The sequence below is a fragment of the Pristiophorus japonicus genome, chromosome 1 (genome assembly GCF_044704955.1).
Source record: "Pristiophorus japonicus isolate sPriJap1 chromosome 1, sPriJap1.hap1, whole genome shotgun sequence".
In the NCBI taxonomy this organism is placed as follows: Eukaryota; Metazoa; Chordata; class Chondrichthyes; family Pristiophoridae; genus Pristiophorus; species Pristiophorus japonicus.
The window spans coordinates 272,170,134-272,193,872 of NC_091977.1; the positions used below are offsets into that span (position 1 = coordinate 272,170,134).

The window sequence follows — 23,739 nt, forward strand, 5'->3', positions numbered from 1 at the left end:
ATCCCCTGTAACCCTCCTACCAATTACTTTAAATCTATGCCCCCTGGTTGTTGACCTTTCTGCTGAGGGAAATAGGTCCGTCCTATCCACTTTCTCTCGGCCCCTCATAATTTGAAACACTTCAATAAGGTCTCCCCTCAGCCTCCTCTGTTCTAAAGAAAACAAACCCAGCTTATCCAATCTTTCCTTGTAGCTTAAATTCTCCAGTCCAGGCAACATCATCATAAATCTCCTCTGTACCCTCTCTAGTCAATCACATTCCTGAAATGTAGTGACCAGAATGGCACGCAGTATTCTAGCTGTGGCATAACTAGTGTTTTATACAGTTCAAGCATAACCCTCCGGCTCTTGTTTTCTATGCCTTGGCTAATAAAGATAAGTGTTCCGTATGCCTTATTAACCACCTTATCCACCTGGCCTGCTACCTTCAGGGAACTGTGGACATGCACTCCCAGGTCCCTTTGATCCTCTACACTTCTCAGTGTCCTACCATTTAATGTGTATTCCCCTGCCTTGTTAGCACTCCCCAAATGCATTACCTCACACTTCTCTGGATTGAATTCCATTTGCCACTGTTCTGCCCGCTTGACCAGTACATTGATATCTTCCTGCAGTCTACAGCTTTCTTCTTCATTATCAACCACACAGCCAATTTTTGTATCATCTGCAAATTTCTTAATCATGCCCCCTACATTCAAGTCTAAATCATTGATATATACCACAAAAAGCAAGGGACCCAGCACTGAGCCCTGCGGAACCCCACTGGAAACAACCTTCCAGTCAGAAAAACACCCATCAACCATTACCCTTTGCTTCCTGCCTCTGAACCAATTTTGGATCCAACTTGCCACTTTGCCCTGGATCCCATGGGCTTTTACTTTCGTGCCAGTCTGCCATGTGGGATCTTATCAAAAGCCTTGCTAAAATCCATATACATTACATCAAGCGCACTACCCTCATTAACCCTCCTTGTTACCTCCTAAAAATATTCAATCAGTTTAGTCAGACATAACCTTCCCTTAAAAATTCCATGCTGACTGTCCCTGATTAATCCGTGTCTTTCTACTAATTTTTTCGACTAATTTTCCCACCACTGAGGTTAGGCTGACTGGCCTGTAATTACTCGGTCTATCCCTTTCTCCCTTCTTAAACAAAGGTACAAACGTTAGCTGTCCTCCGGCACCACACCTGTAACCAGAGAGAATTGGAAAATGGTGGTCAGAGCCTCTGCTATTTACTCTTTTGCTTCTCTTAACAGCCTGGGATACATTTGATCCGAGCCTGGAGATTTATCCACCTTCAAAGATGCTAAACCCCTTAATACTTCATCTCACTCTGGTTATTTCATCCAATATTTCACACTCCTCCTTCCTGATTGCAATGACCGCAACCCCCCTCTCTTTTGTGAAAACAGACGCAAAGTACTCATTAAGAACCAAACCCATGTCTTCTGCCTCCATACACAGATTACCTTTATGATCTCTAATAGGCCCTACTCTTTATTTAGTTATTCTCTTACTCTTAATGTATTTATAAAACATCTTTGGGTTTTCCTTTATTTTAGTTGCCAAAATGTTTTCATGCTCTCTCTGCTTTCTGAATTTCCTTATTAATTTCACCCCTGCAGTTTCTATACTCCTCTAGAGTTTCTGCAGTATTTAGCCCTCGGTATCAGTTAAAAGCCTTCCTTTTTTTCTTTATCTTACCCTGTATTTCCCTAGACATCCAGGGGGCTCGAGATTTGTTAGTCCCACTCTTTTTCTTTAAGGGCACATACTTGCCCTGTACCCCCAGGATCTCCTCCTTGAATGCCTCCCACTGCTCTGACACTGGTTTACCTTCCAGTAGCTGTTTCCAGTCCACTATGGTTAAATCACATCTCAGCTTAGTAAAATTCCCAATTGTGAACTTTTATTCCTGGTCCATCTTTGTCTTTTCCCATTACTATGCTAAATCTAACTGAATTATGGTTACTAGCACCAAAATGCTCTCCCACTGCCCAACTTCATTCCCTAAAACTTAGTCCAGAACAGCCCCTTTGTTGGGCTTGCTACATACTGGCTAAAGAAGTTATTCTGAATGCATTTTAGGAATTCCACATCCTCTATACCTTTCGCACTAATTTTATCCCAGTTAATATGAGGGTAGTTGAAATCCCCGAATTTTACTGCGCTATAGTTTTTGCACTTCTCAGAAATGTGCCTAATATTTGCTCTTCTATCTCCCTCTCACTGTTTGGGGGTCTATAGTACACTCCCAGCAGAGTAATCGCCCCTTTTTTGTTCTTCAGTTCTAACCACATGGCCTCATTTGATGATCCTACTAACATATCATCCCTCCTCACAGCTGTAATAGTTTCTTTAATCAATACTGCTTCCCCCTCCTTTTTTACTCCTCTCTATCCCATCTGAAAACCCTGTAACCAGGAATATTGAGCTGCCATACCTGCTCTTTCAGCCATATCTCAGTAATAGCTATAATATCATATCCCAAGTGTCTATCGGTGCTCTCAGCTCATCTGCCTTGTTTCCTAGACTCCTTGTATTTTAGGTTGAAGTAGGACACCGATTTTGGAATCTGTTTCATTCAACTTGACACAGTGGCCAGGGATGGTGTGGAATGGAATTGGTGGCTAGAGAATGGAGTTGTGGTGGAGGCCAAAGGCAATGGATTTGGTCCTCCCAATGGTTGATTGGAGAAAATTTCAGCTCATCCATGACTGGATGTCTGACCACACAGTCAGTGGATGGGTCGAGTGAGGTAGTGGTGAGATAGAACTGGGTGTCGTCGGCATACATATGGAACCTGACTACACGTCATCGAGCACCAGGTGCAGCATGTAGATGAGAAATAGGAGGGAGCCAAGAATAGATTCTTGGGGGCCTCTAAACTGGTAGAGTGGGAAGAGAAACCATTGCAAATGATTCTCTGGCTATGATTGGGTAAGTAAGAGTGGAACCTGGCAAGGTCAGTCCCACTCACTCGACAATGGAAGAGAGGCGTTGGAGGAGGATGGTATGGTCAACCGTGCTATAAAGGCTGTAGACAGGTTGAGAAGGGATAGTGCACCATGGTCACAGTCACAGAGGATCTCATTTGTGACTTTAATTAGTGCCGTTTCAGTGTTGGAACTTCAATCAATTTAATTAGAGAGATATTAGCTAACAATCCCTGCTTCAGGTTTGGGTTTACCTGATTCCTCAACCTATTTCAAGTCTCATCAACTTTATTTAAAGTGACCTTGGGGATCATAGAGATTTCATTACACATTTGTTGGTTTTGACAAAAGTTGATATACATCAAAGTGCTTTGGGCCGGGAGACTCCCTCTTCAGAAAATTTCCCAAAAGAAGTAATCTGCCAATTGATATTGCTACAGTGGCACAATCCATCCACACCTTAATATGTGTTTTGTCTGTGAGTGCAGTATCATCTCCATTATCTGTATTGCCTTGGGTGACAACATCTTGTACCACCACTTGTCAAACTCCACCAACACTGATGATTCCTCCATCTCAAGACCAGTCTAAATAAAATAAGGATGTCTCAGAGTGGGTGCAGGACATTTTGAAAGGGGAGGGTGAACAGCCAGTTGCCGTGGTGCATATAGGTACCAACGATATAGATAAGAAACGGGATGAGGACCTACAAGCTGAATTTAGGGAGCTCGGAGTTAAATTAAAAAGTAGGATCTCAAAGGTAGTAATCTCAGGATTGCTACCAGTGCCATGTGCTAGTCAGAGTAGGAATCGCAGGGTAGCTCAGATAAATACGTGGCTTGAGGAGTGGTGCAGAAGGGAGGGATTCAAATTCCTGGGACATTGGAACCGGTTCTGGGGGAGGTGGGAACAGTACAAATCGGACGGTCTGCACCTGGGCAGGACTGGAACCAATGTCCTAGGGGGAGTGTTTGCGAGCGCTGTTGGGGAGGGGTTAAACTAATATGGCAGGGGGATGGGAACCTATGCAGGGAGACAGAGGGAAGTAAAATAGGGATAGAAACAAAAGATAGAAAGAAGAAAAGTAAAAGTGGAGGGCAGAGAAACCCAAGGCAAAAATCAAAAAGGGCCACATTGCAGCAAAATTCTAAAAGGGTAAAGTGTGTTAAAAAGACAAGCCTGAAGCCTCTGTGCCTCAATGCGAGGAGTATTCGTAAAAAGGTGGACGAATTAACTACATAGGCAGCAATTAATGAATATGACATAGTTGGCATCACGGAGACATGGCTCCAGGGTGACCAAGGCAGGGAATTCAACATCCAGGGGTATTCAACATTCAGGAAGGATAGACAGAAAGGAAAAGGAGGTGGGGGTAGCATTGCTGGTTAAAGAGGAAATTAATGCAATAGTAAGGAAGGACATTAGCTTGGATGATGTGGAATCTGTGGGTGGACCTGCGAAATACCAAAGGGCAGAAAACGCTAGTGGGAGTGGTGTACAGACCACCAAACAGTAGAAGTGAGGTTGGGCAACAAACAAGAAATTAGGGATGTGTGCAATAAAGGTACAGTAGTTATCATGGGCGACTTTAATCTACATATAGATTGGGCTAACCAAACTGGTAGCAATACGGTGGAGGAGGATTTCCTGGAGTGTATTAGGGATGGATTTCTGGACCAAGATATCAAGGAACCAACTAGAGGGCTGGCCATCCTAGACTGGGTGATGTGTAATGAGAAAGGACGAATTAGCAATCTTGTTGTGCATGACCCCTTGGGGAAGAGTGACCATAATATGGTAGAATTCCTTATTAAGATGGAGAGTGACACAGTTAATTCAGAGACTAGGGTCCTGAACTTAAGGAAAGGTAACTTTGATAGTATGAGACGTGAATTGGCTAGATTAGATTGGCAAATGATTCTTGGAGGGTTGACGGTGGATAGGCAATGGCAAACATTTAAAGATCACATGGCTGAACTTCAACAACTGTACATCCCTGTCTGGAGTAAAAATAAAACGGGGAAGGTGGCTCAACTGCTGCTAAGAAGGGAAATTAAGGATAGTGTTAAAACCAATGAAGAGGCATATATATTGGCTAGAAAAAGCAGCAAACCTGAGGACTGGGAGAAATTTAGAATTCAGCAGAGGAGGACGAAGGATTTAATTAGGAGGGGGAAAATAGAGTATGAGACTAAGCTTGCAGGGAACATACAAACTGACTGTCAAAAGCTTCTATAGACATGTGAAGAGAAAAAGATTAGTGAAGACAAACATAGGTCCCTTGCAGTCAGAATCAGGTGAATTTGTAATGGGGAACAAAGAAATGGCAGACCAGTTGAACAAATACTTTGGTTCTGTCTTCACGAAGGAAGACACAAATGACTTTCCGGAAGTACTAGGGGACCGAGGGTCTAGTGAAAAGGAGGAACTGAAGGATATCCTTATTAGGTGGAAAATTGTGTTAGGGAAATTGATGGGATTGAAGGCCAATAAATCCCTGGGGCATGATAGTCTGCATCCCAGAGTACTTAAGGAAGCAGCCCTAGAAATATTGGAAGCATTGGTGATCATTTTCCAATAATCTATTGACTCTGGGTCAGTTCCTATGGACTGGAGGGTAGCTAATGTAACACCACTTTTTAAAAAAGGAGGGAGAGAGAAAACGGGTAATTATAGACCGGTTAGCTTGACATCAGTAGTGGGGAAAATGTTGGAATCAATTATTAAAGATGAAATAACAGCGCATTTGGGAAGCAGTGACAGGATCGGTCCAAGTCAACTGGATTTATGAAAGCGAAATCATGCTTGACAAATTTTCTGGAATTTTTTGAGGATGTAACGAGTAGAGTGGACAAGGGAGAACCAGTGAAAGCGGTGTATTTGGACTTTGAAAATGCTTTTGACAAGGTCCAACACAAGAGATTGGTGTGCAAAATTAAAACACAAGGTATTGGCGGATTGTACTGACGTAGATAGGGAACTGGTTGGCAGGCAGGAAGTAGAGAGTCGGGATAAACGAGTCCTTTTCAGAATGGCAGGCAGTGATTAGTGGAGTGCCACAGGGCTCAGTGCTGGGACCCCAGTTATTTACAATATACATTAATGATTTAGATGAAGGAATTGAGTGTAATATCTCCAAGTTTGCAGATGACACTAAACTGGGTGGCGGTGTGAGCTGTGAGGAGGACGATAAGAGGCTGCAGGGTGACTTGGACAAGTTAGGTGAGTGGGCAAATGCATGGCAGATGCAGTATAATGTGGATAAATGTGAGGTTATCCACTTTGGGGGCAAAAACACGAAGGCAGAATATTATCTGAATGGCGGCAGGTTAGGAAAAGGGGAGGTGTAACGAGACTTGGGTGTCATGATACATCAGTCATTGAAAGGTGGCATGCAGGTATAGCAGGTGGTGAAGAAGGCAAATGGTATGTTGGCCTTCATAGCTAGGGGCTTTGAGTATAGGACCAGGGAGGTCTTACTGCAGTTGTACAGGGCCTTGGTGAGGCCTCACCTGGAATATTGTGTTCAGTTTTGGTTTCCTAATCTGGGGAAGGACGTTCTTGCTACTGAGGGAGTGCAGCAAAGGTTCACCAGACTGATTCCCGGGATGGCTGGACTGACATATGAGGAGAGACTGGATCGACTGGGCCTTTATTCACTGGAGTTTACAAGGATGAGAGGGGATCTCATAGAAACATATAAAATTCTATCGGGACTGGACAGGTTAGATGCAGGAAGAATGTTCCCGATGTTGGGGAAGTTCAGAACCAGGGGACACAGTCTAAGGATGAGGGGTAAGCCATTTCGGACTGAGATGAGGAGAAACTTCTTCACTCAGAGAGTTGTTAACCTGTGGCATTCCCTACCACAGAGAGTTGCTGATGCCAGTTCGTTGGATATATTCAAGAGGGAGTTAGATGTGGCCCTTACGGCTAAAGGAATCAAGGGGTATGGAGAGAAAGCAGGAAAGGGGTACTGAGGTGAATGATCAACCATGATCTTATTAAATGGTGGTGCAGGCTTGAAGAGCTGAATGGCCTACTCCTGCACCTATTTTCTATGTTTCTGTGAAATCTCAGCGGGGCAGGCAGCATCTGTGGAGAGAAAAACAGAGCTAATGTTTCAGGTCAATGATCCTTCGGTAGAACTGGTGAATGTTCGAAAAGAACATTCTTCAGGAGCATTGAAAGGGGGAGAGGAAGAAAAAGCAAAAGAGAAGGTCTGTGATGGTTGGAATGCAGGAGGGATTAGAGAGACAAAAGGGATGATGGACCAAATTGAAATGGTAATGGCAGATTTTAGAAAAAGGGTTGTCCAGATTGGGTGTGAATGGCAGAGTAATGATCAGCTGCCAATGAAGACAAAGAGAAAAAAAAGCACATAAGATCGGGGGACGGGGGGGAATGAAGCCAAAGATGGGCAGAGGTTATGCTCTACAATTGTTGAACCCGATGTTGAGTCCAGAAGGCTGTAAAGTGCCTAAACAAAAGATGAGATGTTGTTCCACGAGCTTGTGTTGAGCTTCATTACAACAGTGTAAGAGGCTGAGGACGGAGGTATTAGAGTGGGAGTGGAGTGGAGTGGAGAATTTAAGTGACAGGTGACCGGAAGCTCAGGGTCACACTTACGGATTGAACAGAGATGTTCCGCAAAGTGGTCACCCAATCTACACTTGGTCTCCCCAATGTAGAGGAGACCACATTGTGAGCAGCGAATACAGTATACTAAATTGAAAGAAGTACAAGTAAATCGTTTCACCGGGAAGGAGTATTTGCGGCCCTGGATAGTGGGAAGGAGGAGGTAAAAGGGCCGTGGAAAGGGGAGGGGGTGCTGGGGGTGACTGCGGAATGGACCAGGGGGGTCATGGAGGGAGTGGTCACTTCGAAATGCTGAGAGCGGAGGGGAAGATGTGATTAGTGGGCTGGAGGTGGCGGAAATGGCAGAGGATGATCCGTTGAGCGTGGAGGCTGGTGGGGTGAAAGGTGAGGACAAGGGGAACCTTGTCGTGGTTCTGAGAGGGAGCGGAAGGGGTGAGAGCAGAGGTACGGGAAATAGAACGGACACGGTCGAGAGCCATGTTAACCACGGTGGAGGGAAATCCTCGGCTGAGGAAAAAGGAAGACATGTCAGAGGCACTAGTGTGAAAGTTGGCGTCGTCAGAGCAGATGCGATAAAATAAATTAGCTTTTATACGACTCAATAACTGACTGCTCTGGTTTTCTGCATCCAAGGAGATACTCATTCTCACCCTTGCAGTCTGGAATTACTTTCTTTGAATATGATGTCTGGAGTTGAAGGTCCCTATCTCTGTCACAAGCCGGACTTTATCGAGATCTAGTGGACCTTGCCTTATCTTCACATTTCACTCTTCCTCAGCAATGTGAAACTCAAGTGAACTCTTTGTTAGTTTACCCTGGCTGCAGTTAGAGGCTGAGAAAGGATCGACTCCCTGTGGCCACAGATGAGATCCTTTTCACACTATCTCTTGTATGTTCTCTCTGATATTCCGAGTAGAAAGTGTGGAAAATACAGCCTTATCACTTGCTGCAGCTTAAACAAGCAGTGATATGGTTCAAATGATGCCACCCAATTTGAAGAGTTGTAAGTTGACACTTCACTCAGTAGTCAGTAACGATGATTTCATTTTGCGATATCCTAGTTGATGTGTGTAATCTGAGTGACTGGCTATTTGTATTTCTGTATTCTGTTTACTTTGGATATTGTAACCGCTGATAATTCCTGCTGTTATGTTCATTATTCCTCATGTCTTTGTTTCTTTTAACAAATAGTAAACACAGTTTTAATGTATTTAAGAATCTGCATTAACTTAGTTCCTCTGTCGTAAAGTGTGCACTTTGAAACATTTCTGAGTTGTATTGACAAGAAATAGGCATCAATAAACGTACATTCATTCCACTCCCTTGTTTCAGACACCGTGACTGATAAATTCATGCTCGAGTCCAGACTGACCATTAGTGAATCTGAGCTGGATAGTGATCAATAATAAATCTGACCGGTGTCCGAGGCTTGAGCAGCATGTGTCATCCATTCAGAGCGTGGAAAAATACAGTGCTGTATAATTACAGTGCAATGCTAGAGCCCGTCAGCAAATCTGCGTGGGTTTACCGCAGTATCTACCAATCATAACTTAAGTTGGGGCAGTGCAGGAGAGTGGCACCATGAATCTGTCTAATACCTCAGTGCTGCACTGCTGATCTACAGCCAGAAACTACACACTTTGGGCCCAAGTTTCCACATGATTTGCGCCTGATTTTTAGGAGCAACTGGTGCAGAACGGACTATCTTAGAAATCGCAATTCTCCACATTTTTTTTTCTGCAGTTCTAGTCAGTTAGAACAGTTTTTACTTTGGAACAGAATTTTTTCTTCAAAAGGGGGCGTGTCCGGCCACTGACGCCTGATTTCAAAGTTTCCACAGTGAAAACGTACTCCAAGAATGGAGCAAGTGAAGATTTTTGTAGAACTGAAAAAACCTTGTCTACACATTAAAAAATCAGGCGCAGGTTACAAATTAGCCGTCCAGAACGAGGTGGGGGGGGAAAGGGAAGTCATTAAATTCTATAATAAATCCTTATTTATACTTATACAAATATTATACAAATAAATCCAACCTGAATAAACATTTATAAGCAAAGAAAAGATTAAATAAACCATCTTCCTACCTGTGTGAAAGTGCTTCAGCCAGGGAGAATGCTGCAGGAAGCCTCACAAGTTGAGGCAGCCGTTCGTTCCCGAGGGGGGGGAGGAGGAAGCCGTTCCTGACGGTGGGCGGGGGGGGGGCGGAGGGAGGGAGGGAAGGAGGGAGTGCGGGCCCGACCGACCGAACGCAGCGGGGGGGGAGGAAGCCGTTCCAGACGGCGGGCGGGGAGGGAGGGAAGGAGACAGTGAGAAGGCTGCAGGAAGCCTCACAAGTTCAGCAGCCATTTCCCGACGGCAGGGGGGGAGGGAAACGGCTGCCTCAACTTTCTGAGGCATCCTGCACCTTCTCACTGCTGCACCTGCTCACTGCTGCAAGAAGCCTCAGTGCTGATGTGCTGATGGCAATGTGCTTTTATTAAAAAATGTTCAAAAACTAAACAGCTACAAAGAACTACAAAAATGGCCGAGTGCCAATGTTTCCTTCACACTGCGCGTGCGCGAACGCTCCAACGCGCATGCGCAGGGTTGCCGGCAGGAAAAAAACTAATTTAAATGGTACCCGCCCCCTCCCACTTACAAAATCGGCGCGAGTGGTAGGCTCCGCCCCCCTGGGCGCCGCGCCAAGCAAACATGGAGCTGCAGGGCACTCCAGAATCGCGCGTTTTTTTTCTGCCGCCGTTTTCGGCGCGAAAACGGGCGCCCAGCTCAGAGGGGCGCCCGTTTTTTATCGTGTGGAAACTTGGGGCCTTTGTCTTACTGCTATTAGAAGACTATAATAGTTTTATTGTAATAATCTTTGTGATATTGGAAAAGCCACATCTCTGTTCCATCCCCTCTGTAAGTACTGGCTCAGTGATCCAGTCAGACTCCTGCCACTTAAATCATTGAATCATTGGTTGAAATAATTATGTTAGCCGTCCCATCGCAAAAAGTGCAGAGCGTGCTTCATGTTGTGCTCTTGCCCTTTGTGTCATCGATATTGTCAGTAACTGAATTGTATAGAGCTTGTAACCTTTGTTACGGCTCAGCATGTATGAAATTCAGGCAAGGAAATTATGTTTGACCTGTGGATTTGTGTTATATCGAAAAACTTGAGGAGTAAAACTAATTAGAACAGGTTCCAGGCCTTGAAAGCCAACTAAACTCCAATTATAACTCAATGCAGGCTGAGAGGTCACTGGTTCATTTTTATATAACTCCAGTTGAGTAATGCTCCTGGCATTAAAAATTGTGCACAGCTCAGTCAAATGTCTTTAACTATTACCTTATGTTAACCCCATATCCTGCTCAATTCACTGGGTAGGGGAATTCCTCCTGTGTGTTAGATTTATTCATGATAATCAATTAATATTTATGTCTAACTTGATCAATCTTGCCTGTTAAAATGTAAGAAGCTCTAATTTTCACATTAGGTACTTAAAGAAGCTCATTTTAAAAAAAATTATTGGGCTATGGGCGTCGTTGGCAAGGCCAGCATTTATTGCCCATCCCGAATTGCCCTTGAAAAGGTGGTGGTGAGCTGCCTTCTTGAACCGCTGCAGTCCATGTAGTGAAGGTGCTGTTCGGGAAGGAGTTCCAGGATTTTGACCCAGTAACGATGAAGGAACGACGATATATTTCCAAGTCAGGATGGAGTGTGACTTGGAGGGGAACTTGCATGTGATGGTGTTCCCATGCATCTGCTGCCCTTGTCCTTTCAGGTGGTAGAGGTTGCGAGTTTGGGAGGTGCTGCCGAAGAAGCCATGGTGAGTTGCTGCAGTGCATCTTGTGGCTGCCACACACTGCAGCCACGGTGCACTGGTGGTGGAGGGAGTGAATGTTTAAGGTGGTGGATGGGGTACCAGTCAAGTGAGCTGCTTTGCCTAGATGGTGTAGAGCTTCTTGAGTGTTGTTGGAGCTGCATTCCTCCAGGCAAGTGGAGACTATTCCATCACACTCCTGACTTCTGCCTTGTAGATGGTAGAAAGGCTTTCAGATGAGACACTCGCCACAGAATACCCACCTCTGCCCTGCTCTTGTAACTACAGTAATTGTGTAGATGTTACAATTAAGTTACTGGTCAATGGTGATCCCCAGGATGTTGATGGTGGGGATTCTATGATGGTAATGCCATTGAATGGCAAGGGATGGTGGTTAGAATCTCTATTGTTGGAAATAGTCAGTGCCTGGCACTTGTGTGGCACGAATGTTACTTGCCACTTATCAGCCCAAGCCCAAATGTTGTCCGAGTCTTGCTGCTTGCAAGCATGGACTGCTTCATTATGTGAGGAATTGTGAATAGCACTGAACAGTGTGCAATCATCAGCGAACATCCCTACTTCTGACCTTATAATGGAGGGAAGGTCATTGATGAAGCAGCTGAAGATTGTTGGGCATCAGCCATTGCCCTGAGGAACTCCTGCAGCGATGTCCTGGGGGTGAGATGATTGACCTCCAACAACCGCAACCATTTTCCTTTGTGCTCGGTATGACTCCAGCCAGTGGAGAGTTTTTCCCCAGATTCCCATTGACTTCAGTTTTACTAGGGCTCCTTGATGCCACACTCGGTCAAATGTTACCTTGATGTTAAGAGCAGTCACTCTCACCTCACCTCTGGAATTCATCTCTTTTGTCCATGTTTGGATTAAAACTCTAATGAGGTCTGGAGCCAAGTGGTCCTGACGGAATCTAAATTTGTTATGGATGAGTAATTGTCAATTAATAGCACTGTTGACAACACTTTCCATCACTTTGCTGATGATTGAGAGTAGACTGATGGGTGGTAATTAGCCAGGTTGGATTTGCCCTACTTTTTATGGACAGGACATACCTGGGCAGTTTTCCACATTGTCGGATGGATGCCAGAGTTGTAGATGCACTGGAACAGCTTGACTAGAGGCGTGGCTAGTTCTGGAGCACAAGTCTTCAGCACGACAGCTGGGATGTTGTTGGGGCCCATAGCCTTTGCTGTATCCAGTGCGCTCAGCCGTTTCTTGATATCATGTGGAGTGAATCGAATTGGCTGAAGTCTGGCTTCTGTGATGGTGGGGACCTCAGGAGGAGGCTGTACTTCTGGCTGAAGATGGTTGCAAACGCTTCAGCCTTGTCTTTTGCACTCGTTTGCTGGGTTCTACCATCATTGAGGATGGAGAAATTCATGGGGCCTCCTCCATCCGTTAGTTGTTTAATTGTCCACCACCATTCACGACAGGATGTGGCAGGACTGCCGAGCTTTGATCTGATCCGTTGGTTGTGGGATCGCTTAGCTCTGTCTACAGCATGCTGCTTCCACTGTTTAACATGCATCTTGTGTTGCAGCTTCCCCAGGTTGGCACCTCATTTTTAGGTGCACATGGTTCTACTCCTGGCATGCTCTTCTGCACTCCATTGAACCAGGGTTGGTGCCCTGGCTTGATGGTAATGTTAGAGTGAGGGATATGCCAGGCCATGAGGTTATATATTATGGTAGAATACAATTCTGCTGCTGCTGATGGCCCACAGAGTCTCATCAATGCCCAGTTTTGAGCTGTTAGATCTGTTCTGAATCTACCCCATCTATCTAGCATGGTGGCAGTGCCACACAACATGATGGAGGGTGTCCTCAGTGTCAGGACTGTGTGGTGGTCAATCCTACAAACACTTTCATGGACAGATGCATCACAATAGGTAGATTGGTGAGGACAAGAGCAATAAGTTATTCCCTTGTGTTGGTTCTGTCAGCTTCTGCCACAAGTCCAGTCTGGCAACTATGTCCCTCAGGACTCGGCCAGCTCGATCTGTGGGAATAGTACCGAGCTGCTCTTGGTAATGCCACCACTGGGTGGGAACTCTCCCACCCAGAATATATTCTGTGTCCTTGTTCGTCTGTGATGAAGGATATCTCCTTAGCACGTCAGTCTGTCTTCTCAGTCACTGTTAAACTATGTAACTGATGTAAAATCATCTTTCATGCGAGGCCAGGGCAGACACAATCAAATGTGCAGAACACTCATTTGGATTCAAGTCTTCTATTTTTGAAAGTGAGGAGATTTTTCTCTGGAATTTATTTTCAGTGGGTTGTTGTGAAACGAACACTCTGACAGCTGGCTATGAATTTTAAATTCAATTCGGCAAACTTTTGAGGTTTGACATCTCAAAGCAAGCTTCTTTAAACAGTTCCATTTTCCTTGAATTATTTTTGAAGACTAAACCTCCAAAACTATTTGAGGAGAATCAGCTTGAATTCATAAACAGAATAAAAAAGAAAGGAAGGAAGAACATTGAAGGTTTAGATTTGAGATTTTGTCCTTTAAGGCGCCAATTCAGTGTCTTCAAATGTAGTGATGCAGTTTTGACTTTGCATTGATGCCAAACTTGAGTATAGGTTGGGTGTCAAGAAACTGACTGCTGCGAAGTGGAGTGAGACAACCTCTACAGGAAGCTTCAATCCAATCTGCTTCAATGTCAGGTCGGGATCTGACTCAGGATTCAGGCTGCATTCACTGGAGGAGAAATTGGCTCACTCCCAAAAACAGGTGTGGGGATTGCAATACACTTTACATGATTGCTGCATACAACCAGCGCTACTGTTCTTTGGCTGCACGCATCAGCAGCGGGCCCGATACCGCAAGTAGCTAGCACTACTTAAAGGCAGCCTGCACCTCTTAAAGAGGAGGTGCATTGTGGCTGCAAGAAGTGGTGGGAGTCATTTGAAAACTGAATTTGTGCTGTGATACTTTGAGCAATGGCTGAACATGCAGGAGAGTGTGCACCAAGGTTTTCAGACACTACACTGGAGGTCTTGGTAGAAGAGGTGGAAAGAAGATGAGACATCCTGTATCCACAGGGGAGGGGGGGGTCGGGCAGATGTTCAGGAGACAGTGGGAACAAGTAGCGGCAGAGGTTAATACCAAGAATATTGCTCCAAGAACATGGAGACAGAGCAGGAAGAAGTTTAACAATCTCACACGAGTAACTTGGAGGGGAATTTGCAGGTGATGGTGTTGCCATGCGCCTGCTGCCCTTGTCCTTCTAGGTGGCAGAGGTCGCAGGTTTGGGAGGTGCTGCCAAAGAAGCCTTGGCGAGTTGCTGCAGTGCATCTTGTAGATGGTACACACTGCAGCCACGATGCGCCGGTGGTGGAGAGAGTGAATGTTTAAAAAAAAGAGTGAAAAGAGTGAAAAAGGGGGCAGGCAAAAGGCAGGTAATTATAGGCTGGTTAGTTTAACATCTGTAGTGGGGAAAATGCTTGAAGCTATCATTAAAGAAGAAATAGCAGGACATCGAGATAGGAATAGTGCAATCAAGCAGACGCAACATGGATTCATGAAGGGGAAATCATGTTGAACTAATTTACTGGAATTCTTTGAGGATATAACGAGCATGGTGGATAGAGGTGTACCGATGGATGTGGTGTATTTAGATTTCCAAAAGGCATTCGATAAGGTGCCACACAAAAGGTTACTGCAGAAGATAAAGGTACGCGAAGTCAGAGGAAATGTATTAGCATGGATCGAGAATTGGTTGGCTAACAGAAAGCAGAGAGTTGGGATAAATGGGTCCTTTTCGGGTTGGAAATCGGTGGTTAGTGGTGTACCACAGGGATCGGTGCTGGGACCACAACTGCTTACAATATACATAGATGACCTGGAAGAGGGGACAGAGTGTAGTGCAACAAAATTTGCAGATGGCACAAAGATTAGTGGGAAAGCGGGTTGTGTAGAGGACACAGAGAGGCTGCAAAGAGATTTGGATCGGTTAAGTGAATGGGTTAAGCGTTTGGCAGATGAAATACAATGTCGGAAAATGTGAGGTCATCCACCATCGGGGAGAAAAAACAGTAAAAGGGAATATTATTTGAATGGGGAGAAATTACAACATGCTGCAGTGCAGAGGGACCTGGGGCTAAAGTTAGTTTGCAGGTGCAGCAGGTAATCGGGAAGGCGAATGGAATGTTGGCCTTCATTGCGAGAGGGATGGAGTACAAAAGCAGGGAGGTCCTGCTGCAACTGTACAGGGTATTGGTGAGGCCGCACCTGGAGTACTGCGTGCAGTTTTGGTCACCTTACTTAAGGAAGGATATAGTACCTTTGGAAGGGGTACAGAGACGATTCACTAGGCTGATTCCGGAGATGAGGGGGTTACCTTATGATGATAGATTGAGTAGACTGGGTCTTTACTCATTGGAGTTCAGAAGGATGAGGGGTGATCTTATAGAAACATTTAAAATAATGAAAGGGATAGACAAGATAGAGGCAGAGAGGTTGTTTCCACTAGTAGGGGAGACTAGAACTAGGGGGCACAGCCTCAAAATACGGGGGAGCCAATTTAAAACCGAGTTGAGAAAGAATTTCTTCTCCCAGAGGGTTGTGAATCTGTGGAATTCTCTGCCCAAGGAAGCAGTTGAGGCTAGCTCATTGAATATATTCAAATCACAGATAGATAGATTTTTAACCAATAAGGGAATTAAGGGCTATGGGGAGCGGGCGTGTAAGTGGAGCTGAGTCCACGGCCAGATCAGCCATGATCTTGTTGGGTGGCGGAGCAGGCTCGAGGGGCTAGATGGCCTACTCCTGTTCCTAATTCTTATGTTCTTATGTTCTTATTAATGTTGGGGAAGTCCAGAACCAGGGGTCACAGTCTAAGGATAAGGGGTAAGCCATTTAGGACCGAGATGAGGATAAACTTCTTCACCCAGAGAGTGGTGAACCTGTGGAATTCTCTATCACAGAAAGTTGTTGAGGCCAATTCACTAAATATATTCAAAAAGGAGTTAGATGTAGTCCTTACTACTAGGGGGATCAAGGGGTATGGCGAGAAAGCAGGAATGGGGTACTGAAGTTGCATGTTCAGCCATGAACTCATTGAATGGTGGTGCAGGCTCGAAGGGCCGAATGGCCTACTCCTGCACCTATTTTCTCTGTTTCTATGTCAGGGTGAGTGAGTTTATCTCCAATTGGAATTTATTTATCCTACCAACTGCATCACTAGCCTCATCCACTGCTCAATTCACTAAAACCCCATCACCCAGCAACCCACTATTTACAACAGTCAGTACTCAGCACTTCAATTCACATGCTTTACCTCACTCTCACAAACTTTACCTCACTCTCACAAACACTGTTGCAAGCCTTGTACCCTCAAGTCACAGGTCACACACACTGCAGCTATTCAACCATGACAGCCACATCATCCAAACATATTGCAGGACACTCACTGACACACTTCCCTCTTTTGTGCAGGAGAAGGTGGTGAATAACAACAGACAGCAGCAAAGAACTGGAGGAGGATGAGAGCGTCTGCATATTTTAACCCCCATGGAGGAGACAGCGCCGGTCATCATGGGAAGGGGCATCACTGAGACCGTGGGCACTGGCGGGCTAGAGGGATCGATGATGAGGGTATCTGCATACCTAATCCTCCTCCTCTCATCCACATCGCCCTCATCCCACATCTTCAGACTCAGATGCTGTAAGAATACACTCTCCCCTTACCACAATCAAACCCTTGTCCCGTTTTCATTTCCAAGAACTGGAGCCTTCCCAGTCAATGCAGGAAGGGGAATAAGGCAGTGACGATGAAGAGACACCATCACTTGATCTTACACTTGCAGCCACCAGCTCAGACACTGACAGTACGTGTACTTTAGAGGCTAGGATAGGGGAAGGATCTGCATGTGGTGAGACACCGGGCACAAGTGCAGGAGCCAGGGTGAGGGGAAACATAGAAAATAGGTGCAGGAGTAGGCCATTCAGCCCTTCGAGCCTGCACTACCATTCAATAAGATCATGGCTGATCATTCACCTCAGTTCCCCTTTCCTGCTTTCTCTCCATACCCCTTGATCCCTTTAGCCATAAGGGCCATATCCAACTCCCTCTTGAATATACCTAACGAACTGGCATCAACAACTCTCTGCGGAAGAGAATTCTACAAGTTAACAACTCTCTGTGAGTAAAGAAGTTTCTCCTCATCTCAGTTCTAAATGGCTTACACCTTAGACTGTGACCCCTGGTTCTGGACTCCCCCAACATCAGGAACATTCTTCCTGCATCTAACCTGTCCAGTCCCGTCAGAATTTTATATGTTTCTATGAGATCCCCTCTCATTCTTCTAAACTCCAGTCAATCTAGTCTCTCCTCATATGTCAATCCTGCCATCCCGAGAATCAGTCTGGTGAACCTTCGCTGCACTACCTCAATAGCAGATTAGGAGACCAAAACTGAACACAATATTCCAGGTGAGGCCTCACCAAGGCCCTGTACAGCTGCAGCAGGACCTCCCTACTCCTATACTCAAATCCCCTAGCTATGAAGGCCAGCATGCCATTTGCCTTCTTCACCGCCTGCTGCACCTGCATGCCAACCTTCAATGACTGATGTACCATCACACCTAGGTCTCGTTGCACCTCCCCTTTTCCTAATCTGCCGCCATTCAGATAATATTCTGCCTTCGTGTTTATGCCACCAAAGTGAATAACATCACATTTATCCACGTTATACTGCATCTGCCATGCATTTGCCCATTCACTTAACCTGTCCAAGTCACCCTGCAGCCTCTTAGCATCCTCCTCACAGCTCACACCGCCACCCAGCTTAGTGTCATCTGCAAACTTGGAGGTATTACTCTCAATCTCCATCTAAATCATTGCTGTATATTGTAAATAGCTGGGGTCCCAGCACTGAGCCCTGCGGCACCTCACTAGTCACTGCCGGCCATTCTGAAAAGGACCCGTTTATCCTGACTCTCTGCTTCCTGTCTGCCAACCAGTTCTCTATCCACGTCAATACATTACCCCCAATACCATGTGCTTTAATTTTGCACACCAATCTCTTGTGTGGGACCTTGTCAAAAGCCTTTTGAAAGTCCAAATACACCACATCCACTGGTTCTCCCTTGTCCACTCTACTCGTTACACCCTCAAAAAATTCTAGAAGATTTGTCAAGCATGATTTCCCTTTCATAAATCCATGCTGACTTGGACCGATCCTGTCACTGCTTTCCCAATCTGCTGCTATTACATCTTTAATAATTGATTTCAGCATTTTCCCCACTACTGATGTCAGGCTAACCAGTCTATAATTCCGTTTTCTCTCACCCTCACTTCTTAAAAAGTGGTATTACATTAGCTACCCTCCAGTCCAGGATAGCTCACCAGAGGGCACGGTCGCACATGTGTTCTGGTGCAGAGGAGTCAGATGAGGACTTCGATGTGCCAGGCTGTTGGACTGCTTTGTTGCTTTTTTTCATTTAGTTACTTTAAACGTCAGATTATGCACACACTCAGTTGCAGTAATGGCAGGATCAGGTCTTTATTAAAACTTCATACTACACAAAAACCAATATGAAAGTTACTGAGACATGCACTTCACAAAACCAGTGCATGCTCCCTACTTTTGAGACATGCACTCCCAATTACAGTGTATGCTCAAAACAGTTTTCACTCACATCTCTTATACAAAATCAGAACTTAGTACACATGGAATATCGAGTTCAATCAATAAATCATGGTACATCAAAGGTACATACAAATACTGACAGACTGACAATGTAAACAAAACACCCAGCCAGTCAACCGCCTGAAATTGGTTTATTGCCGCAATCGACTCTTGCCATGAATGTTATTACTGTAACACACAGGTGACCACATTGACACATTGAAATGGCTTTCCTGTGGAGATCTTCTCTGCTTTTACCTTGTATCCAATTTACAATCCATGCTCATCAGAAAAGCTGCTTGCAGGCATCCAGCTCCAACTTGGCACAGGGCTTTGCAGACACCTTGGAGCCCATCATTTTAACATGGAGTGTGTGGTCATCTCGATCAGCACACCGTTGGAATCCACCATGATGCAGAGTTTAATGCCCAATATCACAATTTCCATTGCTGCACAAACAAGCGAGAGTCTAACCACTGCCCTTGACATTCAACGGCATTACCATCGCCGAATCCCATCACCATCAACATCCTGGGAGTCACCATTGACCAGAAACTTAACTGGACCAGCCACATAAATACTGTGGCAACAAGAGCAGGTCAGTGGCTTTCTGCGGTGAGTGTCTCACCTCATGACTCCCCAAAGTCTTTCCATCATCTACAAGGCACAAGTCAGGAGTGTGATGTAATACTCCCCACTTGCCTGGATGAGTGCAGCTCCAACAACACTCAAGAAGTTTGATACCATCCAGAACAAAGCAGCCCACTTGATTGGTACTCCCTCCACCACCGGCGCCCCCTGGCTGCAGTGTGTACCATCTACAAGATGCACTGCAGCAACTCGCCAAGATTTCTTCGGCAGCACCCCCCAAACCCATGGCCTCTACCACCCAGAAGGACAAGGGTAGCAGGCGTGTGGGAGCACCATCACCTGCAAGTTCCTCTCCAAGTCACACACCATCCTGACTTGGAAATATATCTACGTTCCTTCATCGTCGCTGGGTCAAAATCCTGGAACTCCCTCCATAACAGCACTGTGGGAATACATTCACCACATGGACTGCAGCGGTTCAAGAAGGCGGCTCACCACCACCTTCTCAAGGACAATTAGTACAGCAATCCTAATTTTAGGTCAAATTCCAGGTGGCTATGACCTCAGCGCCTGTGATATGATGTAGCATGGTTGGCGTACAGCTGGCCAAGATAGTGCTGTGCAAAACATTGCTGTGTTCTATTCAGATCGATTGTCATATTCTAAATTGCTGGATACTCCATAGATGGGGAAAATCTGGCCAGTTTCCCATTTAATGGTGGTGTGATCTCTGATTATGTTTGACACTGAATTTCCCATTATCAAAAGGGGGTCATAACTTTGCTGCTCGTTAGCAGCATATGGATTGTAAGCATATTAGATAGGGCAGAGGAGTGTGCATATTACTTCAACACCAAAGGTCATAGGTGGGAAATGAGAACATTGAAGAAAAAGGTAAGAGAGAGACATTTAGCTCAGGTTGCTGCCAGAGTCAAAATCAAGTCTCAGTGAGACCCCTAGTAATGCTCAATGATGCTCAGTGATGTTCAGTGAGGCTCACGATGCTCCATAATGCTCAGTGAGGCTCCGTGATGTTCCCTGATGCTCAGTGATGCTCTGTGATGCTCAGTGAGGCTCCGTGATGTTCCCTGATGTTCAGTGATGCTCCATGAGGCTCCATGAGGCTCCGTGATGCTCTGTGATGCTCTGTGATGTTCAGTGATGCTCCGTGAGGCTCCGTGAGGCTCCATGATGCTCTGTGATGCTCCGTGTGAGTGCATAAGGGATGGTTTTTTAGACCAATATGTCGAGGAACCAACTAGGGGGGAGGCCATCTTAGACTGGGTGTTATGTAATGAGAAAGGATTAATTAGCAATCTCGTTGTGCGAGGCCCCTTGGGGAAGAGTGACCATAATATGGTGGAATTCTGCATTAGGATGGAGAATGAAACAGTTAATTCAGAGACCATGGCCCAGAACTTAAAGAAGGCTAACTTTGAAGGTATGAGGCGTGAATTGGCTGAGATGGATTGGCGAATGATACTTAAGGGGTTGACTGTGGATGGGCAATGGCAGACATTTAGAGACCGCATGGATGAACTACAACAATTGTACATTCCTGTCTGGCATAGAAATAAAAAAGGGAAGGTGGCTCAACCGTGGCTATCAAGGGAAATCAGGGATAGTATTAAAGCCAAGGAAGTGGCATACAAATTGGCCAGAAATAGCAGCGAACCTGGGGACTGGGAGAAATTTAGAACTCAGCAGAGGAGGACAAAGGGTTTGATTAGGGCAGGGAAAATAGAGTATGAGAAGAAGCTTGCAGGGAACATTAAGACGGATTGCAAAAGTTTCTATAGATATGTAAAGAGAAAAAGGTTAGTAAAGACAAATGTAGGTCCCCTGCAGTCAGAATCAGGGGAAGTCATAACGGGGAACAAAGAAATGGCGGACCAATTGAACAAGTACTTTGGTTCGGTATTCACGAAGGAGGACACGAACAACCTTCCGGTTATAAAAGGGGTCGGGGGGTCTAGTAAGGAGGAGGAACTGAGGGAAATCCTTATTAGCCGGGAAATTGTGTTGGGGAAATTGATGGGATTGAAGGCCGATAAATCCCCAGGGCCTGATGGACTGCATCCCAGAGTACTTAAGGAGGTGGCCTTGGAAATAGTGGATGCGTTGACAGTCATTTTCCAACATTCCATTGACTCTGGATCAGTTCCTATGGAGTGGAGGGTAGCCAATGTAACCCCACTTTTTAAAAAAGGAGGGAGAGAGAAAACAGGGAATTATAGACCGGTCAGCCTGACATCGGTAGTGGGTAAAATGATGGAATCAATTATTAAGGATGTCATAGCAGTGCATTTGGAAAGAGGTGACATGATAGGTCCAAGTCAGCATGGATTTGTGAAAGGGAAATCATGCTTGACAAATCTTCTGGAATTTTTTGAGGATGTTTCCAGTAGAGTGGATAAGGGAGAACCAGTTGATGTGGTATATTTGGACTTTCAGAAGGCGTTCGACAAGGTCCCACACAAGAGATTGATGTGCAAAGTTAGAGCACATGGGATTGGGGGTAGTGTACTGACATGGATTGAGAACTGGTTGTCAGACAGGAAGCAAAGAGTAGGAGTAAATGGGTACTTTTCAGAATGGCAGGCAGTGACTAGTGGGGTACCGCAAGGTTCTGTGCTGGGGCCCCAGCTGTTTACACTGTACATTAATGATTTAGATGAGGGGATTAAATGTAGTATCTCCAAATTTGCGGATGACACTAAGTTGGGTGGCAGTGTGAGCTGCGAGGAGGATGCTGTGAGGCTGCAGAGCGACTTGGATAGGTTAGGTGAGTGGGCAAATGCATGGCAGATGAAGTATAATGTGGATAAATGTGAGGTTATCCACTTTGGTGGTAAAAACAGAGAGACAGACTATTATCTGAATGGTGACAGATTAGGAAAAGGGGAGGTGCAAAGAGACCTGGGTGTCATGGTACATCAGTCATTGAAGGTTGGCATGCAGGTGCAGCAGGCGGTTAAGAAAGCAAATGGCATGTTGGCCTTCATAGCAAGGGGATTTGAGTACAGGGGCAGGGAGGTGTTGCTACAGTTGTACAGGGCATTGGTGAGGCCACACCTGGAGTATTGTGTACAGTTTTGGTCTCCTAACCTGAGGAAGGACATTCTTGCTATTGAGGGAGTGCAGCGAAGGTTCACCAGACTGATTCCCGGGATGGCGGGACTGACCTATCAAGAAAGACTGGATCAACTGGGCTTGTATTCACTGGAGTTCAGAAGAATGAGAGGGGACCTCATAGAAACATATAAAATTCTGACGGGGTTAGACAGGTTAGATGCAGGAAGAATGTTCCCAATGTTGGGGAAGTCCAGAACCAGGGGTCACAGTCTAAGGATAAGGGGTAAGCCATTTAGGACCGAGATGCGGAGGAACTTCTTCACCCAGAGAGTGGTGAACCTGTGGAATTCTCTACCACAGAAAGTTGTTGAGGCCAATTCACTAAATATATTCAAAAAGGAGTTAGATGAGGTCCTTACTGCTAGGGGGATCAAGGGGTATGGAGAGAAAGCAGGAATGGGGTACTGAAGTTGAATGTTCAGCCATGAACTCATTGAATGGCGGTGCAGGCTAGAAGGGCCGAATGGCCTACTCCTGCACCTATTTTCTATGTTTCTATGTTTCTATGTGATGCTCTGTGATGCTCCGTGAGGCTCTGTGATGCTCCGTAAGGTTCTGTGAGGCTCAGTGATGCTCAGTGAAGCTTGATTTGCCACCATATAGGCCCTTCATTTTGGTCACAAGCATAGTTGATTTGATGACTGGAAATATTAGCACTGGTTGGGGCTCTTTCTTTCCCACAATGCCTCTTGCCCAGATGGCATCGCCATGTCATGACACTCGACCTAACAGTAGCAGGTTTGATGGCTGCTCCATGGTAAGTTTGATGATCTCACCTGGGCAAAACATGGAAGAGCTGCAATCAGCCTCGATCCCTTACGAAGGCCAGGGAGAAATGGACCAGGGTTCCCATTCTTGACCAGTAACCAGTCATCCCTGTGTATGTAAGGACAGGAGAGGATTTAACTCTGCGAATCTGCAGTCATTGTTCAAGCACATGCATGCAAGAGACCCAGCTGGCGATGGGGCCCTGAATGGCACTTGCAACCATCCCTTGGTATGTGCCAGGGGAGAAAGGGTAA

General features: G+C 45.5%; 1 protein-coding gene across 1 annotated transcript in view; it reads left to right on the forward strand.

The window, feature by feature from the left end:
- The window catches only part of LOC139248267 (uncharacterized), a 151,527-nt gene that overhangs the window by 31,419 nt on the left and 96,369 nt on the right, over positions 1-23,739 (forward strand). The gene's annotated exons all lie outside the window — the stretch shown is intronic.